The 21,006-nt window shown below is 35.3% G+C and overlaps 1 protein-coding gene and 1 long non-coding RNA gene across 3 annotated transcripts in view; one reads left to right on the forward strand and one right to left on the reverse strand.

The window, feature by feature from the left end:
- LOC132909001 (CCR4-NOT transcription complex subunit 6-like) overlaps window positions 1-21,006 on the reverse strand; it is a 431,298-nt gene that overhangs the window by 374,082 nt on the left and 36,210 nt on the right. Inside the window, exon 1 of one of the 2 annotated variants that reach the window (XM_060963559.1) lies at window positions 16,200-16,222. The exons of the other annotated variant lie outside the window; for it this stretch is intronic. The gene's annotated coding sequence lies outside the window, so the exon portion shown is untranslated. Of the gene's footprint in view, window positions 1-16,199; window positions 16,223-21,006 lie in introns of those variants that run through there. 2 annotated transcript variants of the gene reach the window in all.
- LOC132909054 (uncharacterized) overlaps window positions 1-21,006 on the forward strand; it is a 517,795-nt gene that overhangs the window by 90,435 nt on the left and 406,354 nt on the right. The window lies entirely within an intron of this gene.

Genomic DNA, 21,006 nt, shown 5'->3' on the forward strand with positions numbered 1-21,006 from the left:
TCTTTTCTGAATCTTCTCTTGCCAGCATTTTCTTCTGTCGATAAGCCGCAAGAATTGAAGCTACGGCGAGACTAGGAAGAGGATAATGGGCCTGGCCGCTCTGCAGTGTATTTACCTGTTGTAGTGGGCACGTGGATCGACAGAATGAAGAGTAGGTTCATTGTCTGGCTGGAAAGATCGCGACGCGTAAGGACACATGGGTGCCACGTTGTCCACAGTCCGGACAAGCGACCACTTCCTCCGTAGCAAAGAATCAACGATTACGCTCTTCCTTCGTGCCCGTATATATAATCAGTGTGCATTGAACACTCTTTAGTAACTCCGTAGACACTCTCACGTGTGCGATGGCATCTATCAGAACACCAACGTCTTAATTATCTCTTACGCTCCGGCGAGTGGCTCGGTTGGAATAATTATACGTGCTTCTAATTGCGTCGCTCTTAATCATTACCTACTACTTCTGCTAAAGAGTTAGTAGCAATAGCTAGGCTAGACTTTGAAATTACCAAGTCTCTTTATTACCATATCTTTCTTGTTGCTCTAAATATAGAATGTCCGAGACATTTTTCATTTAAACAATGAATTTTTATCTTCTTTTCTTTCTTTCTTTCTACTGTGTGTTTCAGGTGACATTTAGCTTTTGAGATTATTAGAGGCCCATGGTGAGAACATCAGTAGGATAGAGCGTATCTATAACGTATCAGTATTTTTTTCTAGAAAATCTACAGATTTTTACATCTCCTATTTTCCATTTCACAGAAAATCTATATGCTTTTAACATTGCACTTAGGGTTAGTTTAATATTGCATTTAGTAGCTGGGCTATACTTTGAAATTACCAAGTGTCTTTATTGCCATATCTTTCTTGTTGCTCTAAATATAGAATGTCCAAGACATTTTTCATTTAAACAGTGAATTTTTATCTTCTCTTCTTTCTTTCTACTGTGTGTTTCAGGTGACATTTAGCTTTTGAGATTATTAGAGGCCCATGGTGAGAATCATCAGTGGGATAGAGCGTATCTATAACGATGGCTGTAGGAATCAGTATCTTTTTCTAGAAAATCTACACCTTTCTATATTTCCTATTTTTCTACATTCTACATTCTATTTTCTATTTCACAGAAAATCTATATGCTTTTAATATTGCACTTAATATTTGTCTTTTCTTCTTTCTTTCTTTTCACTGTGTGTTTCAGGTGATATTCAACTTATGAGATTATTAGAGACCCATGGTGAGAACATCAGTGGGATAGAACGTATCTATAATGATGGCTGTAGGAATCAGTATCTTTTTCTAGAAAATCTACAGATTTCTACATTTCCTATTTTCCATTTCACAGAAAATCTATATGCTTTTAATATTGCACTTAGGGTTAGTTTAATATTGCATTTAGTAGCTGGGCTAAACTTTGAAATTACCAAGTGTCTTTATTGCCATCTCTTTCTTGTTACTCTCAATGTAAAATTTTCAAGACATTTTTCTTTATTTAAACAATGAATTTTTATCTTCTCTTCTTTCTTTCTTTCTATGTGTGTTTCAGGTGACATTTAGCTTTTGAGATTATTAAAGACCCATGGTAAGAATCATCAGTGGGATAGAGCGTATCTATAACGATGGCTGTAGGAATCAGTATCTTTTCCTAGAAAATCTACAGATTTCTATATTTCCTATTTTCTATTTCACAGAAAATCTATATGCTTTTAATATTGCACAATTTTTCTTTTTTATCTCTACACAAGTATCGATTTTCAACTTTCTCCTGTCCGTCACTGTATGCCATAGCTAAAAGCAAATACTCGCATATTTATTTATTCCACGTAGCGAAACTTGCTAATGTCAGTTGGTAATAATATGGAAGCGGAAAGCGACATATCTAAGACTCCGTCTGCAATCGCAATTCTTCTGGGAAAGATAACAGGGACATTAGATTTTCAAATCAGTTCGGCAACCGGTTCGAGAGAAAACAGGGATCAAAGGAATCATTCTTTTTGAAGTAGTACAACACTCTGTGAATCGACGATATAGTTCTTATGTATACGAATTCTGGATTTCATCATCCGGATCTGAAATACAAGAAAGTCGATAACATTTTGAAATTCCACTAACACTATTATGAAATTCAATTAACTATGGTTGAATAAATTTTATGCAGAAGCAATAGTACTTGTTATACTCCTCTGAGGTAAACGTGAATCAATCTATGCTACTCAGCCTAAGTTATTCCTGTCTCGTTACAAGACATTTAGTACGAGCAATGATTCTTTTTTTTTTATTTTATTTTGATTTTTTTTTACAATTTGTCCTGAAGGACATTTGGTAAAGTATTATATCTCATTGGTAAATAAAGAAATAAAATAAAATAAATATAGCACGTGGGTGGCTACCCCCAGCGGGGTGCCAGCTTCGTTTTATCTAAGTTATATCTTTTATGTCTTTTTGCAGAGATGACAAAAGAGTACTTGAGCAATGAATTACTCGCCACAGTTCTAAAGCTGAATATTTGATGGAACCATATTTAAACGTTTATTATAAGCTCAAGATGGCTAGCTATTCACGTTGTATAGCAATTTTTTATTACATATATATGTTCACAATAAATATCTTGCAATTTCTACATACATTTTCGGATTGGTTTCAAATTTCGCTAATACAATCACGACAGTCGTGTCTCATCGTATATGCATAACCCTAATGAAACTTGGCGAGAGTATTGTTAGCTATTGTTCTCACGTAGCAACAATCTGGTGGTACTTCAGATTTGCTGGACTTCAAGCTCCCATTGATTTATCAGCAGAATCTCTGAAGAATTATTACGTCGATGTAGGTGAATAATTAAATTCTGTATGTGGATCAGAATTTGAAGAAAATGATTTTCAACTTTCTCGTCGCATTTCGACTAAATGCTAACATTTTCTCTTCCTCGAGAGATGCTCCTGAACGTCCCACAAGAATTCTTCTTTCCCAAGCAGGTTCAGAAACGACCATTCTCTAACATCCTTCTTTTAAAATGTTTGATATAACGCAAACGCAAAAATGTCCATATGTCGAAGTATTTTTGCGAACGAGCGTACCTTGGAATTGTTCTAGCACTGTAAATCAGTTGTTTGATTACGAGTCTAAAGCGAAGACAATCGGCGATTCCTTGAGAATAATCCCGATGGAAATGAATTTCCTCGTGTCACGCTTATCGATGATCGCGGCCACGATGCTACAGACTGCTGTCGGCTCGCAACAAAAGGCGTTCAAGTGCTTTTCACCAAATCGGGACTCTCGCACGTGCTACTTTGTGCTACATAGGTGTGCTACGTGCCCGGTTCAGTCGATGGCTGTGCTCGATTACACAGAACTCGAACCAGAGCATGTGCATCTGCCTTATACATGATCACAGAGCGCTCTACTCTACAGAAAATACTGTTAAACGAGATAAAAACAGCGAGCGAATGAGAGATAGGTGTCGAGCGAGTTTACGTTTGTAGAAATGACTGCTTCCGGCGTCTGCAGCCGGCATCGAGAACTGTTGCAAGAAATATGCAGGCAAATGTGAGCACAATAGAGCATTTTCCAAGCACTCGTTACTCCAATAGCCTAACATCAGAACGCTCTATTATTCAAATTTATGAATTTTTTATTAGCGGTCACATAAAACTGTTGGGACTATTAAATGTGTGAACAAAGGAACGCGTGGATAAATTGTAAGGTAGAAAATATATATTTTGAATACAAGTGTAAATACAAGCCGGAATATAATTTGAGCTAATGTAGATCCAGATGAAGCCATCGTCGCCGTAATTCCAACATAGAAATTCTTCAACGATTCCAATCGAAAACCTTAAGATCCCTAATAGACGCACCTTGGTACGTCAGCAACGAAACGATACATCACGACCTCAAGATACCCACGGTCAGAGAAGAATTATCCAAATTCAGCAATAGACACAGCACAAGAGTTAACAACCACCAAAACTCTCTAATTCCTCAACTACTCGACACGTCGGAACAGATCCGCAGGCTAAAAAGACATTACACCTTAGACCTAAGCACTAGATTCAAATAGAATCAAACATACTATAAACACTTATTAATAGTGTCATAGTACCACGCCAGATAAATTTACTTAAAATTTACTTAAAATAAATTTACTTAAAGTAGCCTGTCTACAGTTTATGATCTGTCTTCGTCCCAGTCTTTTGTCTATGAGCTGTCGATGGCTTCGGTGCTTTGAGAAAACTAAAAAGACCAGATGTAGAGTTTTCTTAAAAGTAGTGATCACTTCAACAAGAACCTATGCTTTCCTTTGATCGATTTAGTGAATTGTAATTCTAAGAATTTAATCTGAATTCTAAGAATTAGAAGAGATACGAAAATACGATGTAATTAGAAAACGCGAAGGTGACGCAGGTACAGAATCAGAAGCGGAAGTACATAACGTTGGAAACGTCAGAATCGCAGACATTAAAAAACAAAAACACGATATTGAAAATTATCCGAAGCACGTAGATTCCTCGGTAGACGAAGCTTAAATACACCGACGTAATGAAATGGTTTCGTCGCGAGACGAAAATAACGACGATTTTATACAAATGGAAACAACAAATGAAAGTGGTAAGGAAGCATTTGCGGTACTCAAAAAAGGGCTTCGATGTTACCAAGTATACAAAGAATTCATTTTCCAAAGTGCGAAGTAACAGGAAAAAGATAGTTTAAAGAGAAAGATGGCAAAAGATGTTGTGATTTTACAAAACTGAATTAAAATTGAGAAATTAATGTACAATATAATTCTACTTCCTATAATAGACAAATATTTAGTAACTCTATCCAGTTGCTTACGTTGAAAGAAATATGTAGCATATCCAAAAGATATGGGACGCATAAATGTTGAAGTAGTCACCAAATTCTAGAAAGAATTCTACATCTGGTCTTTTTAGTTTTCTCAAGCATTGAAGCCATCGACAGTGTACAGACAAAAGACTGAGACGAAGGCAGACCATAAACTGTAGACAGGCGACGATGGTTTCAGAGCTTTCAGTCATAGGGTAACACTGCTAGCGTGCGGATCTGGACCAGCTCAAATTATATTCCGACTTGTATTTACACTTCTGTATTAAAATATATTTTCTTATATAGACAAAAGACTGGGACGAAGGCAAACCTTAAACAGTGGACAAGCGACGATGGTTTCAGAGCTTTCAGTCATAGGGTAACACTGTTAGCGTGCGGATCTGGACCAGCTCAAATTATATTCCTACTTGTATTTACACTTCTGTATTAAAATATATTTCCTTATATAGACAAAAGACTGGGACGAAGACAGACCATAAACAGTAAACAGGCGGCGATGGTTTCAGAGCTTTCAGTCATAGGGTAACACTGTTAGCGTGCGGATCTGGACCAGCTCAAATTATATTCCGACTTGTATTTACACTTCTGTATTAAAATATATTTTCTACCTTACAATTTATCCACGCGTTCCTTTGTTCACACATCTAATAACCTCAACGATAAACATTTAACGAAACTACCACTTAGTCTTAATACATATTTAAGTTAACGCAATGTCTCTCTGTTAGTTCGGATAAGGCAGGCTCTACTGCGTTTGGAATTACTTAGGTTTATTTTACTTTATGCTATATCGTATTTTACGTTAAAAACAACGCACAGTTTTTGATACATTTATCGATAATCGGCAAGGTAAAAATTAATGCCATGTCAGTATCAAACCATGTGCTCAATTAGCACCTATCAGCAGATTAGATAAATGTTTCTTTCTTTGAGTTTTCTGATTAAACCCGAGTTTTCTATTCTGACGTGCTGTGTAATATCTTCCTCTTTATATCTTCTAATAATATCTGTTACAATTACTACTTGACACTAACAATTGTGCACTTTCATGACAACTTACAAACTTTTCTTTATGATAAATCCCAACTTGTCTTTCAACGAAACCATTGTATTTTCCTCTCCATCTTAAACTTCTTGGTACGCGAAGCAAAAATATTGACGTTAATTTCTTCCAGGCGTTAATTACACAAACTAATTATACGAAGTAAATCTGTTTCGCAGTTTGAGCTGTTTCTAAGAACTGTTACATCGCAGACGTAATTGAATATCCGAATATTAATGCGACGTGAAAATAAGACAATTTTTCGTTCAAAATTCACTGTACAATAATTTCCTCTTACACAAACCACAAATACAAACAGTGTCCTGTCTGAATATGAATATGATTAACTCTCATCCTTTTTTTCACATCGTGTTCATAACTCGCTTAATGAAAAAGAATTAAATCTACTTTTCTTTCTTACATAGGCATACATTTTACGTTGTATCAAGTACAAAGCGGATACGGTTAAAGTATCATGTCAATTATTTTGCTTTCAAGAATTAAATTGCTTTCCTTTCTTTAATTGGTATCGCTTTTTGCGGTAGATTTACCAAGAACAGAAGTAACGAACGGAGAAGCGTTATTTTTCATTTTTCTTGTTCCCCTCGTGTCTCACATACCTTCGTCGTTTTTAGTACTCTCCTAAATGACCAACGTAACACAGTAGAACTTGGTACGTTGGAACAAAATTGTAGTTAGTGCGCAATTAAATGAACTCCTGCCGATTGATTCCACTTGTCTAAACCTCCATTACCTGAACGAAAAATCTTGAGCGATGGGATGAATCAGTGAAATACTACTATACGTGAATTTCAATCACACCAACTGCTTACTCTCTGACAGGTTCGTACAAACGAGGTTTTATCGTGCGTAATCTTCGATATAGTAGGATCTTGATTGTCAGGATTAAACCTGACACGCGTTAATCGAATTTTTTTTCGATAATAATTGTTCTCATTCGAGAGATGAGCATTGATCTCTCCATTTCTCTCTTGACCTCTTTTACAGATATTACTATTAAGCAGGAATTTCCAAATAAAAAGATAATAATTTTTAGCAATTTCTATTCTGGATCGTCCAATTGTTCATATTCCTTTGCATTTGCAAACTTTCATTCCCGAAATTACATCCTGCAGTTTACGTTCTTCTTTCCACCTCTTGATGCAAATATAATTTGCAACAGTACATTTTTAAAGGTGTGCTTAAACTGTCGCGTTTATTGTAGCATTTTCATAGTAACGTTAATCCAATTCGTATTATTTCGTAGTAGCAATTTCTCACGACCCCAAATATTTGACATGGCGGAAATGAAACGTTTCGCGGACACTGTACATGACTTTAATTAAAATTTATTTGAGAAAGTAAAAAAAAAAGTGGCCAAAAAGGGAATGCTGAAATCGATATTAATACTCTGACAGATTGTGCTTTTAATGGAGGGATTTAACGAGAAACTTTGACTATCATACCTATCATACTTTGCGCGGAGTAATTTCAATTTACCAGACAAGTTTTAATCAAAAATGAATAGAATTAAACTGTTATGTCCATAGAAGAAGCTTGTCGAGAAAAAGAACGAAGCAAACGATGAGATCTATTTTATCCTTGCCAAGTTCAAAAAAAGGCCCTTTTGTTCCGCGTTGTTCTCCGTTGCGTAAGATAACGCAGCAGCGTTTCACACCCGAGGCTGTCCTATGAATACAGCGTTGCAAGTGGGTTAACGCTGGGAAATCGTATTGCTAAGTTGTTGCCGAAATCCCAGCAGTAAAGTAAACAGTAGCCCGCATAATGTGCTTCGCGAAATAAAAGCCAAACAGATTTTATTGCCGCCGGAGAACAAACTTTCTAAATTACCGTTTGCAGGACATAAACCTCGTTACATTCTGCACGAAACGATTCTTAAATTTTAATGGTTTCTCAACATGCATAGAGACTTGGAAAATAAGCAAACTGTGCAGCGATGCTTTATAATTTGGTCTGTAACTTTGATTTTATTTAAACTTCAATATATGGAAAAAGGACTGTTTGAGAAGGTGAAACTATCTTTAGAAAAAAATGTTGCGAATAATTTTAAGTGCTTTTAACTTCGTATTAAAAGTAAACCTAAACGAAAGCTAGAACTCATGTTGAAATTTGTAATTTTTATTTTGAAATTTATTTAGTTTGCAAGTAAGTGGCCGCGTCGATATTTAAAAAGGTAAAACATGATTTGAGAAAAGTGTTGCAAGCAATTTTAAATACTGTTAATAACATACTAACAAACTAAATCTGAAGTTAACTATATAAACTCAAATTCGGTGACAGTAAATGCTAGAAAGTAAACAGGTGAAAAAGAAAGGTTTAATTTAATGTTTATTAACGATGAATGCGAGTAACAAAGAATAACAAATAAATAATAAATGAAAGTATAAATCATGCAGCGATAAAACGTGTAACTGAAAAATTGCAATAGGTGAGAACCCAAATTGCAAAATAGAATGGATACGTATGTACATTACAGGCATTTATACATTTAGTATTCCAAAAAATTGGGGTTTATGATGCTTCATCACATAGCCGCCGGCTTACTAAGAATTTATTTATATTAATTAAGAGTTGTAACAAAAATAACTTTAATTAAACTCATTATTTTTTTTTTTTTTTTTTGACCAAACTTATCTGCGTTACAGCCCAATAAATCTACGTACAAAATGATTCATAAATATACGCCCATACTTCAGGAAGCGAATGTACACATTGAAGCAAGTAAAAAGCATCATATGAAAATACGTGCTACGTAGCTTAGTTTTCGAATTATGGACATTCAATGAAAATGTTCAAGTGTTCTGCCTACACTGCCCACACTGTCTCGATATTTATACTGCACGCCTTAACGTTGCCTGTATACACAGCTCAAGTATTAGGTTGTCCGGAAAGTTTCTTCCGATTCATAAGGAAATGATAGACGCACAATGTTTTTTTATTTTATATTAGTTTATTAAATTATGCACAACATAATAATAGAAATATAACGAAATGGATCAATTCAATAAAATAATATAAAATAGAAATTGTTGTTTATCTATTATCACCTTATGAAACGAAAGAAACTTTTCGGACAACCCAATATATTTTGATCTACAGTGAAATTTACGACTTTTATCTTCCCGTTATCAGAATAATAACGAAGTCACAAGGATATAATACAGGATACCTGAAATCCTGTCTGGTTGATTATTACACGAAAAAGCTAAATTATCTATTATTTTATTAATTATAATATTATTTTATATAATATGTATTATATAATATATTAATATAATATATAATATATAATATATAATATATAATATATAATATAATATATAATATATAATAATATATTAATATATAATATTATATAAAATATAAAATTATAATATTATTTATAAATTATAAAATGATTTCTATTTGTGGATCAGCCTATATATTGCGAGAATGAATATCTCGATCGACGATTAGACTGAATTTTTGTGCAATTAGGGAGAACACGAAGATAATGAAATGCGAAAAATGCTGTGTAATATGCAAAAATATGCACAGTATTCGTTGCAATATTTACCGGGTAAAACAAATATTTGCTTTAGGTTTCACTCTTTTGGTATCATCTATAAAATCGTGAATTTGCATAAACAACCACAGTCCATCGACGACGATTACATCTAATAGAATTCTACAAATATTTTCGAATAAAAGTCGGTTAAGTTCTAAGAGAAAACCATTTCCTTCTCGGAATTGTTATTAAAGAATGGCCGAACGTACGGAGTTAGGGTTGCCCGTTTATATTCTGAATCGTCGATAACGAATCTTGAATTTCAAGCTTCGAATCCGACCATGATCTTCTATTTCCGACACGATGGCACTGCAATTCGCAAATTGAATTTCAGATTGCGAAATTGAAACTTCAAATTCAAAAGATCAAGTATGAATATCAAACCGGTTGGTATTGATTTTCGCCAAGAAACGATGAATCGGCCGTGTCCCTTGCGTTGTTCCCATTTCGCCGAAGATCAAATCCGATTTGCTTTCGCAAATACACGTATTTACGAACAGTTAGTGCGTACACCGTGGTCAGTTGCTTTTTATTCCTCTGGCGAGCTTTCTTCGCCGCAACGTAACTCAACTGCGAAGTGTGAGCCGCGTTTCGCGCCTCGAATGACCAGAGATCCTCCGAGTATTTGCACTCGAAATATAACGACATTCACAACGCAAATACCAGAAGAAACCATAGCTTCGCTGCACAACGTGGTCCAGTTAAATGGCTTCACCTAGATATCTGTATTATTTGTTGTTGCGTGAAAAAGCTTCTCAGGAGAAAGTTACGCGGTTTCAGAGAGCACGTGTAATAAATAGGCGAAAATAGAATATTTTTACGAGATCTCAAGGTCACCGGAATGTTTCATCGATGATCCTATATTTATTTCTGGATATCTTCGTAGAGTGTGAAGAAACAAATTCGGCAACGTTGGCAACCGACCTTCTTCTATGACTACGCATTAAATCTCTACAAACTCCACGATGCTTAATCAGCACAATTGAACTAACGTAATTCACACTGACGTTTTTCTAACGCGATAGACGTCTACGTGCTAAGCTAAAGGAACCCACGTCAATAGACCAATTTACCGAATGGCCTTACTTGAAAAAGACTTGGGGAAAGAAGAAAAAGAAATTAATGTAGCCCGTCACTATAACAGAAAATTTACAGACATCCATCGATCAACTTCAAAAGTGGTCGAAAAAATCAGGCCTAAAGTTCTCAGCGAACCGCCCAACATCCCCGAAATTGTTTCTAGGAAACACAGAGATAGAATACCTGAAGAACATTAAGCTTCTTGGGCTGGTTTTCCACAGCAAATTAACATCCCCCACACGAAGCACCTAAAAGAAAGCTACGCGAAAAGACCCAACATCGCTAAATCATTAGCCAAAGACAAGTGGACGGTAGAGCAGGGAATTCGTTTAAACACAAAAGGATTTATTTTAATAGCAAAGTGAAACACGCTACGATAATTCCTATTAACCGTGGAAGTTATGTCGCGGTATTGACGCTTTGTTGGTACAGTGCAGTTAGCTATCTTTGATTGGTAACTGGTTCTCGTCATGCCATTCACCGGCAACAAAGAACAGCTTCTGCATTCTCCTGGACGCGTGCGTTTAATCACTGTAAATTCCATTTACGGGTGTGACGCAACCTTTTGACAAAAGCGATACCTAATACCGTGTGTACACGGGGGGCCGACGTTAATCGGCTCCTGCTACCGCAATAACAAGGCAGATCAGCGCACGAAGCGAGACCTTTGCACGATGGCTACAGGGATTACGTAGACCGGTTGAAACGACAGAAACGACGGATACGTGCTCCAACGACGAGATAGTTGGGCAAGTTGCCACAACGTCCACCCGGACCCGCTCTAGCTTCTAGGAACCTAGACTAATTACCTACATACTATCAGTCGCCAGCTGGCCTTCGTGATGCTGACCTGCCTGCAGTTCGGCGCGATCGTTTTTCTATCACGGCGACCGAGACTAACGGGTCGGGACGGATAGACACGCAGCATGTCCTTCTTTATCCTTGAAGAAGAAAATCTCTGGAAACGGCGCAACGCGGCACTAATTAATCGATTGATCGATCGATCCAGTCGAGTAAAATTGTGTAATTAATTGACTAATTAATTAAGGCCGTGGCTTGTCGTCTCCGAATACGGTTGCCGGTGAGCACGGAAGGAACGTTGATTATAAGCCTCAAGTTGATTGTTATAGGTGGTTAATTAATTGCTCTCGGTATCGAAATTACGCAGTTCCAAATGTTTTCGCAGATTTATCGGCGAAGTGTCTGTCAACGACGACCGCTTCAATTACCCTAAAAGTATCGGAAAAGAACGACTTGTAATTTTGTACGTGGCTACATCTTTGTATCGTTTTCAACGTATTCGTGATTTTAATCTCGCCCGGGATTATTTTTCTTATTTTTATCAACACGATCGAAGGAACGAAACCTGTATAAAGATTCATTTCGTTTATTAGATCTTTCAATATTTTTGATATGTCTGCATATTATGCGCGTTTTGTACATCTCTGTGGCTTTAAATTTAGTTTCACACGGACGCATAAAACTGCCCAGTCTACTAATAATTTAACGTGAATTTAGCGAGGAGGAAGACACTTTCTACGCTAAAGTTACATTTTAATGGTTACGTGTATCCTTAAACAAGGTTGCTTCGTAAAGCATAGGAATGAATTAAAATCTTTGTCTATCTTTACCTCTAATTTCCAAAAACTAATTTTCAAAATAGAAAAGAACCTAGAGAAAAAAATTATGTCTTCTTGTTTAAAGAAGCATGTGAAAGTAATGACAATAATTTACAGGAAGAAAATCTAATTTCCAATTTTGATCTGAAACTCTAAAATAAACTAAACTAAGTATAGCATTTTCTATAATACTATAATACTTCATTTATTTAATTATACTCCCGAAAATTTGCTAAAAAATTCGCAATCTCCTTATCGTTGTCGTACCATGCGATAGGGCTACGGTAAAAGATGAAGTTGGTCGTAATATTTAGTCATTGTTCCATGACAATCAATTTCACCACTTTGCGCGTGAGTCATCCATCGTTACTCCTATCGTTACTATTTATCCTCTTTCTGCTCTTCCTGTTCTTTTATGCTAAGACTGTTACCGGACTGGAAATGGAATGCAGTTAGGTGATCTTTAATCGCTTCAGCTCGCAAAACTTTTCACGGTTAGGTTTAACTGTTAACTACTCGCGCCAAAGGGAAGCACATTGCGCGTTCAAGCTGCATAATTTCGCGAGTTTTGTAGCTACACATTCAGCCGGAAAGCTACGGCGAAGGATACAGTTAACCGAAGAGGCCCGCCCTGAGAATCAGATTACTGTTTGGGCCCAGGTTACCGAACGTAATTATCTTACGATTAGCAAGTGCTCCAGTGCTGTTCCAAACCAGGCTACTTCTACAGTTCTGACCGCTATTAGAACCTGCACGGCAAACTGCGCCAACTACTATGCCTTTAGAAACTTGACCAACGCCTACGCTGCAACCCGGCAAGTTGATAATGAGAGTGACGGTTCCAGAATCGATAAACCGAACGTAATTAAATGTGAACAATCGTTAATTTATAGTGAAATAATTGTATGTACGCTTGCGCTCAAAACTTTCAAGCACTCTTTACTTTGCGAACAGAACTAGCTTTTTCGTGCATTTTCCGACCGACGAGAATATGTTGCAATTATAACTTTCGTCCTTAGATGGAATTAATTACGTTTTATATAATATTAGGTTGTCCGGCAAGTGTCTTTCTTCTGCAAACTTTCTTTTTTGCAACAATGTATCTTCGTAGAAACGTGAAACCAAGTGTGTGAAATGTTGCGATTTGACAAAATAATATTTAATAATAATAATAAACTTTTCGGACAACCTAATAGAAGAGTAATATGATGGAGGAAATATTTCTCTACATAAGAAAGTCATCGTCCTTTTTAAATTAATTTATTTCGTGCATTCTCTGGGCAACAGGAATATATTGCAATTATAACTTTCAACTTCAAGTAGAATTAATTGCAATTTAAGTCATGGAAGAATATCATTACGAACAAACTATTTCTTTACGTAAGGAACTCACTGTTTCTTTTTGTTTCTAACATGCTCGAAAATGTTGACTGACACGTATACAAAGATAATACAACCATACGTGTATAATAACCAGTGGTTTCAATGGTTTTGAAAATTGCTCTTCTACGAATTTATACACGAAATTTTGCAATTACCGCGCTTAAAATTGAAGCCAAACCATTGACGACTAAAAGATCGGAACCTACGATGATATTGATAATTTGGGAACATTGCAGATTATTTGCCACATTTTTAATAGACATAAAAGATATAACTTAGAAAAAGCGAAGCTGGCACCCCGCTGGGGGTAGCCACCCACATGCTATATTTATTTTATTTTATTTTTTTATTTACCAATGAGATATAACACTTTACCAAATGTCCTTCAGGACAAATTGTAAAAAGCAAAATAAAATAAAAAAAAACATTTTTAATAGAAAATATTGTTTCCCTTTATTTGATCTTATATTATGGGGAAAATATTTCTCTACACAAGAAAGTCATCGTCCTTTTTAAATTAATTTATTTCGTGCATTCTCTGGGCAACAAGAATATATTGCAATTATAACTTTCAACTTCAAGTATAATTAACTACAGTTTAAGTCATGGAAGAATAACATTACGAACAAACTATTTCTTTACGTAAGGGAGTCACTGTTTCTTTTTGTTTCCTTTTATTTGATCTTATTGTTCATCAGACTAATTTAATACGTATCTATATACACGTATTATTTGCTATTACGTAACAAATTCATCGCGATGATGAAGAGATTACGACGAGGGATACTAATAATGGAAATAAGCCATCGATGAAACGTATTAAAATGGTTTAATTAATCAATGCAGTACATTAAACTGCTATGCACGTGGTTTCGAAAAAAAACTCGGCAAACACGTCTGCACAAGCGCAACTTCAAGTAGGAAGTCTAATGAGCGAATGCGCCAATTAAAACGGCGCAGTAATTAAATGACTGATCGATGATGGGATTAATGTAATTACGACAAAGTAACGTTGCATTGGACGGTATAATCAATAGATACTCGCTAATGGCATCAACGAGAGTCGATTATATGCTATACGTCCTTGTATTCATTTAATCCGTCATTAACCCGAGACCATGTAAAACGACATCAGTTGATTATGGATAATTATAAAGTCATACCGATGGAATGTCAAATATTACAGTATCTGTGTCTGTTCTTTAATCGTGCTATGTGCGCTACTCTTTCTTATATAAGTAATATGCCGATTTTTATGCATTTGTGAGGAAACTTAAAGCTGCATAGTGTTACGTTTTATTGAATTGCCGCGTTTGATCCAACGTGATGATACGATCTGATCAACAAATTGCATGCACACGGGTAGCGTTAACTAGCGTTTAATGAAACTGGCAACAAATTCCACGTTTCCACGTTTCGTTACTGGCACGGAAGAGGATCAAAGTTGTTCGAATAAATTATCAATATGCAACGATTTATTCAAATCTTACTCAATTATAATATATATAATATTATATATGTAAACTCCCTAGAGTTCACGTGGGATAGGGACTCTTTTTGTTTTACTAGACTAGCCGACAGACTGACGGAACTAAACTCTTCGGTTAACAAATGGTAATTAATTGCTCTAAGTCGCTACATTTATTTATATCTGTCGGAGATGAAAAAACATCGGGGTCTTTCTTTTGAAAATGTTTGGGAAGACTCTCAATGTTTTTTCAAACTGCCGACTTTGTTTACAATTTTAAACTGTCTTAATATCCTTAGGTAAATTTATCACAAGATGTAGCTTCTTTTTCGAGTCGCGGATCGCGCGTTCCAATTTTGTTTTCGCGTTACGGGTCGTGCGGGGCGCCGAACGTGACACATAGAATGTATGTTACGTGCAAAAGTATACAGGGCGTTCCAGTCTTTTCTGACCCAACATTTCCAGTACGTTCTACGGGTGAAGATAGGCCATGATAGGTCAAGAGAGACATCGTTAAAGAATTTCAAAGAGTAATAAATTGAATTTATTGCCGCCGTCAATCATGTATTGACAGCAGCGAGGAACATTTTGAAATGAAGTTATGGTTGGAGTGGTTGAGGTGTCACGATACCTTCTGACTACTGCCACATGTAAATCTTTCTGATCTATTCGTACTTTGTACCTCTGATTTCGTATATTTTTTGAGATAACTCTTTAACAATGCTGCCAATGATGTGTGTTTATACGACGTCACGATGTAATGACATTTGACAAAAAAAAAAAAAAACTGTAAATTGGATTGTAATAAAAAATTCATTCTGGTTTTACCTAGGTATTACGTATTATATTGTAACAAATATAAAAACAGTACGAATTTATGTTACAAGCCAATAAAATACAGAGAACAAAGTATTTAGTATTTAGTATTTAGTATTTAGTATTTAGTATTTAGTATTTAGTATTTAGTATTTAGTATTTAGTATTTAGTATTTAGTATTTAGTATTTAGTATTTAGTATTTAGTATTTAGTATTTAGTATTTAGTATTTAGTATTTAGTATTTAGTATTTAGTATTTAGTATTTAGTATTTAGTATTTAGTATTTAGTATTTAGTATTTAGTATTTAGTATTTAGTATTTAGTATTTCATTGTCCATCGATCAATTCTATATACGAGAGTTAAAAAATTAACACAGCTCACCTGATAGTTGTAATGTAGCAAATTCGATACAGACTAAGCAGCAGCTTACCTGAAACAAAACACCACAGAATGTAATTCACAATTTCGTAAAAGAATATCTTCGTACGTAGTTAAAATGTACATATTAGCATTTAGCATTAAATTTAAAACTTAGCTACTTTTGTCAAGATTACTTCGTAACTTATTCATTTTTCTATTTATTCAATTAGCATTGCATGGATTCATAAGGCTAAATTAATATTCATAGAATGGAAATTTTAGTCGCAGATCGTAAGAAACGAATCAGAAATAATTTTCTAAAGTTTAAACGGTTAAGAGGCACATCAAATCAAATTTGCAAATTGATCAGTTGATCTTTAATTCTAAACACACTCTACTTAGGTATACTATTTCTTAATAAAAGTCCATGCCGTCAATAATTAAGTTTCCAGCCAATCAGTCGATATAAAAGATGCAGTAGACCATACATTCTCCCCTAATCCAAACAAACATAATTTACACGTATCTGTACGAATTTATTTCATCATTATTTCATTCTTTATCTCATCTTATCGTACACGTTTTTTTTTATTTTTATTTTGTTTTTTACAATTTGTCCTGAAGGACATTTGGTGAAGTGTTATATCTTATTGGTGAGAAAAAAATAAAATAAAAATAAGTTATATCTAAGTTATATCTTTTATGCTATCGTACATGTTAATGAATTAAGACAATTGTTGTTAAAAAATTAACAATTGCCATCTTTCTTCTACAATGATCTAATCGCATAATATGAAGTGCGCTCTACACGTTGAAACATGTTGCGATGCATGCATCGACACTTTGGTTTCATGAAATTTGCAACAGTTTCAGTTCACCTCTGCATTAAAAAGATTCTTCTCAGTTTGTGATGTGATGCCAGCGTTGAAACGCGTGTTTCGAAATGTTTAATTATTTTTCAGTTCCAGTATTATTATCGCTAACTTATTAAAGACCAAATTGTGAAATAATGTGTAAAAGCTACGTGAATAAGGCTTTATCAAACTTTCACGAGAACCTGAATTTTACTCGGAAATTTGGAAGAATCGAAACCTTCAAAACTCCAAGATTTTAGCTCTTCCCTTGAGGTTCGAGTCAGCGAGGCTCGACTTTTACGATTCAAAGTCATTTTCAAATTCGATAAGATGAAATAATTTTTTTTTTATTTTGGTTTTTTACAATTTGTCCTTATGGACATTTGGTAAAGTGTTATATCTTATTGGTGAAAAAAAAATAAAATAAAAATAAATATAGCATGTGGGTGGCTACCCCCAGCGGGGTGCCAGCCTCGTTTTTTTAAGTTATATCTTTTATGAAGATGAAATAATATGTCAATGATGTGTAATGTTAGTCCTTAACAGGTTAATAAGAGGTATGACGACCATGAAGAATAGAAAATTATAGAAGGTTGCTTTCGAAAGGAAATTTATTCCCCTAGAAAATTAAATTCGATTCCCTGGATCCTGCATCGATACAAGCTGCTTTCGATACAGATCTATGTATGTACATACATTGTAACATGTATCATGAATTCTAGACGTATCGATGCCATGCATCGCAACATGTTTCGACGTGTAGAGCCTCCTTAGTTCGATCTGTGATACAAGCGTAGGTTAATTTGACCTAAATTTCGATTAGCCATTAAATTCTATTATTTTGATGTTGCACAGGTCACAACCAGCTATTATGTGAATTTTACGAAATCGCGTTGAGCGATCCATTCACAATGCTATCGATGAAGTGCGGACTTTTATGGATTTGCGGGAAAAGTGCAAGAATATGCAAAATGCGCGTGATATGCAAAATATGCAAAAATATGCGAAGCTTAGTAAGGTATTTAATAAGCAAAAGAAATTTCTGTTTAGGCTCCATTCTTTTATCTACCTTCCTATGAATTTGCACAAATATCCACAGTCTAGTTGTGAATTTTACACAGACATAGCGATGCTTTAACTAAAATAGAAAAGAAATGGATAGAATAGGAAAGAGTGTGTGTTTCGAGAAGTGTCTGTGACTGGACTGTCAGTTATGCTACTTTGCAAGGCCATGACAGCGATGGTAGAGGCTAAGACAAATAATTTATGTTTGCTTAGAAGAAAGAATTTATATTCCTAGGAAAAGATAGTTAAACAACAACTTCCGAGAATATATTTTTCGGTGTTATTTTATTTTTTACAAAGTAAAACTTGACAGTTGAATAACGTTCCTCTTAAGGTGACGAATAGTGAACAGGAAGATAACGGGTAAAACTCGGATGCTGTAATTTACGACGCTTCACTTTTATTCAGGATACGATGGGTTCTGTAAATTTTCTTTCATTATTATTATTTTTTTAATATCCCAGCGTTGCTATATTTTCTTCAAGCTACAAACTTTACACAGGGAGGTTTAAAGATTACGTGTATACCTGTTTGAAATAGCAAATTAAAGGAAACAATGCTTCAAAAAGCCTGAAAATCAAAATATGCTTATTTGCGAATTCTGGAGAGGTACAACACACATTCCGCAGCGATCTATTTTTTCTTATATCATTCCTTCTTTTATCTCTAGTGTCGTTCCATTTTTCTAAGCCACAGCTTATGCAAACGAGTACAAGGATTAAGCCAATACATCCTTAAAACGACTATAGCGTTGACAACCGAATTAAATAGAATAGCAAAATTGGATTACTTTTTGCTGTGGTAATAGGTTTGGCCAAATTTCATTTGATATTAGGTTGTCACTCAGACCCGACAATTGCCTCCTCTACTGTCCAACGAGGCCTCGATTCAATGGAAGACTGGTTCCACAAATGGCGCTTCAAAGGCAACGAAAACAAATCTAGCCACATAACTTTCACGCTACGAAAACAAACTTGCCCACAGATGACGATAAACAACATACCTATTCCAGATAAAGAGTCAGTCAGATATCTGGGCATGACTCTGGACAGAAGATTGACGTGGAAACAACGTATCTTAGATAGAACCAAACAACTCGAAGCAAAATTTAAAAAATTGTACTGGCTCATCTGCCGACGTTCCAACTTAAACACGCAAAGTAAAATTACACTATACAAGGCCATATTAAAACCCGCTTGGACCTATGGAATCCAACTATGGGGAACAGCGAGTAATTCCAACATAGAAATTCTCCAACGATTCCAATCGAAAACCCTAAGATCCCTAATAGATGCACCTTGGTACGTCACCGACGAAACGATACATCACGACCTCAAGATACCCACAGTCAGAGAAGAATTATCCAAATTCAGCAATAGACACAGCACAAGAGTTAACAACCACCCTCTAATTACTCAACTATTCGACACTTCGGAACAGATCAGCAGGCTAAAGACATTACACCTTAGACCTAAGCACTAGATTCAAATAGAATTAAACATACTATAAACACTTATTAATAGTGTCATAGTACCACGCCAGATAAATTTACTTAAAATTTACTTAAAGTAAATTTACTTAAAGTAGCCTGTCTACAGTTTATGATCTGTCTTCGTCCCAGTCTTTTGTCTATGAGCTGTCCATGGCTTCGGTGCTTTGAGAAAACTAAAAACACCAGATGTAGAGTTTTCTTAAAAGTGATGACCACTTCAACAAGAACCTGTGCTTTCCTTTGATCGATTCAGTGAATTGTAATTCTAAGAATTTAATCTGAATTCTAAGAATTAGAAGAGATACGAAAATACAGTGTAATTAAAAAACGCGAAGGTGACGTAGGTACAGAATCAGTAGCAAAAGTACATGGCGTTGGAAACGTCAGAATCGCAGACATTAAAAAACATACATCACGACCTCAAGATACCCACGGTCAGAGAAGAATTATCCAAATTCAGCAATAGACACAGCACAAGAGTTAACAACCACCAAAACCCTCTAATTCCTCAACTACTCGACACTTCGGAACAGATCAGCAGGCTAAAGACATTACACCTTAGACCTAAACACTTATTAATAGTGTCATAGTACCACGCCAGATAAATTTACTTAAAATTCTCTAACGAAAATTGATTGTAAAATAAACGCAAATAAAATAAAAAAAAAGAAATATTAGGTTGTCCGAAGAGTTTCTTTCGTTTTGTTGAAGTGGTCACCACTTCTAAGAAAATCCTACATCTGGTCTTTTCAGCTTTCTCAAGCATGGCTTTCTGAAGCCATCGACAGCGTATATACAAAAGACTGCGTTGAAGGCGTTTCATAAGGTGATAATAGATATTAATAGATAATAAATAATTGATATTATTTTATCGAATCAGGTATGATCCATTTCGTTATATTTCTATTATTACGTTTGTGCATAATTCAATAAACTAATATAAAACAAAAAACATTGTGCGTCTATTGTTTCCTTATAAAACGAAAGAAACTTTTCGGACAACCTAATATAAGAATCAAGAGAAACAACTCGAAATAATTTCACTTTCAACTGAAGAAACATCCAGCTTTGGCAATCCAATGTGTGGCTCGTCTCTTACGTTATCTTATACCTTTTCGCGCGCAAGATAGTTTCTTTAAATCTTAGACGTCAATAACTAATAAACAAAATGGCCAACATAATTCTTTGTCCGTTCTTCATCTTCGCTTCATTTAGACTTGCAAAAGCATCCCTTACATTTACATCTTCTACCATATATTATCGAACGCTCTGTACCTGGAATTGCTGCGAGACACTAAATTGCTCTGGTACGAATACAAGATTCGCTCGGAGCTTTGGCCAATCGATTAGTTTCATCAGCAATTCACAAAGCAGTCGATAAAATTCAAAGTAACCAGGGGCGGTATCTAACACGACA

Source organism: Bombus pascuorum, chromosome 7 (assembly GCF_905332965.1).
Source record: "Bombus pascuorum chromosome 7, iyBomPasc1.1, whole genome shotgun sequence".
Classification (NCBI taxonomy): domain Eukaryota; kingdom Metazoa; phylum Arthropoda; class Insecta; order Hymenoptera; family Apidae; genus Bombus; species Bombus pascuorum.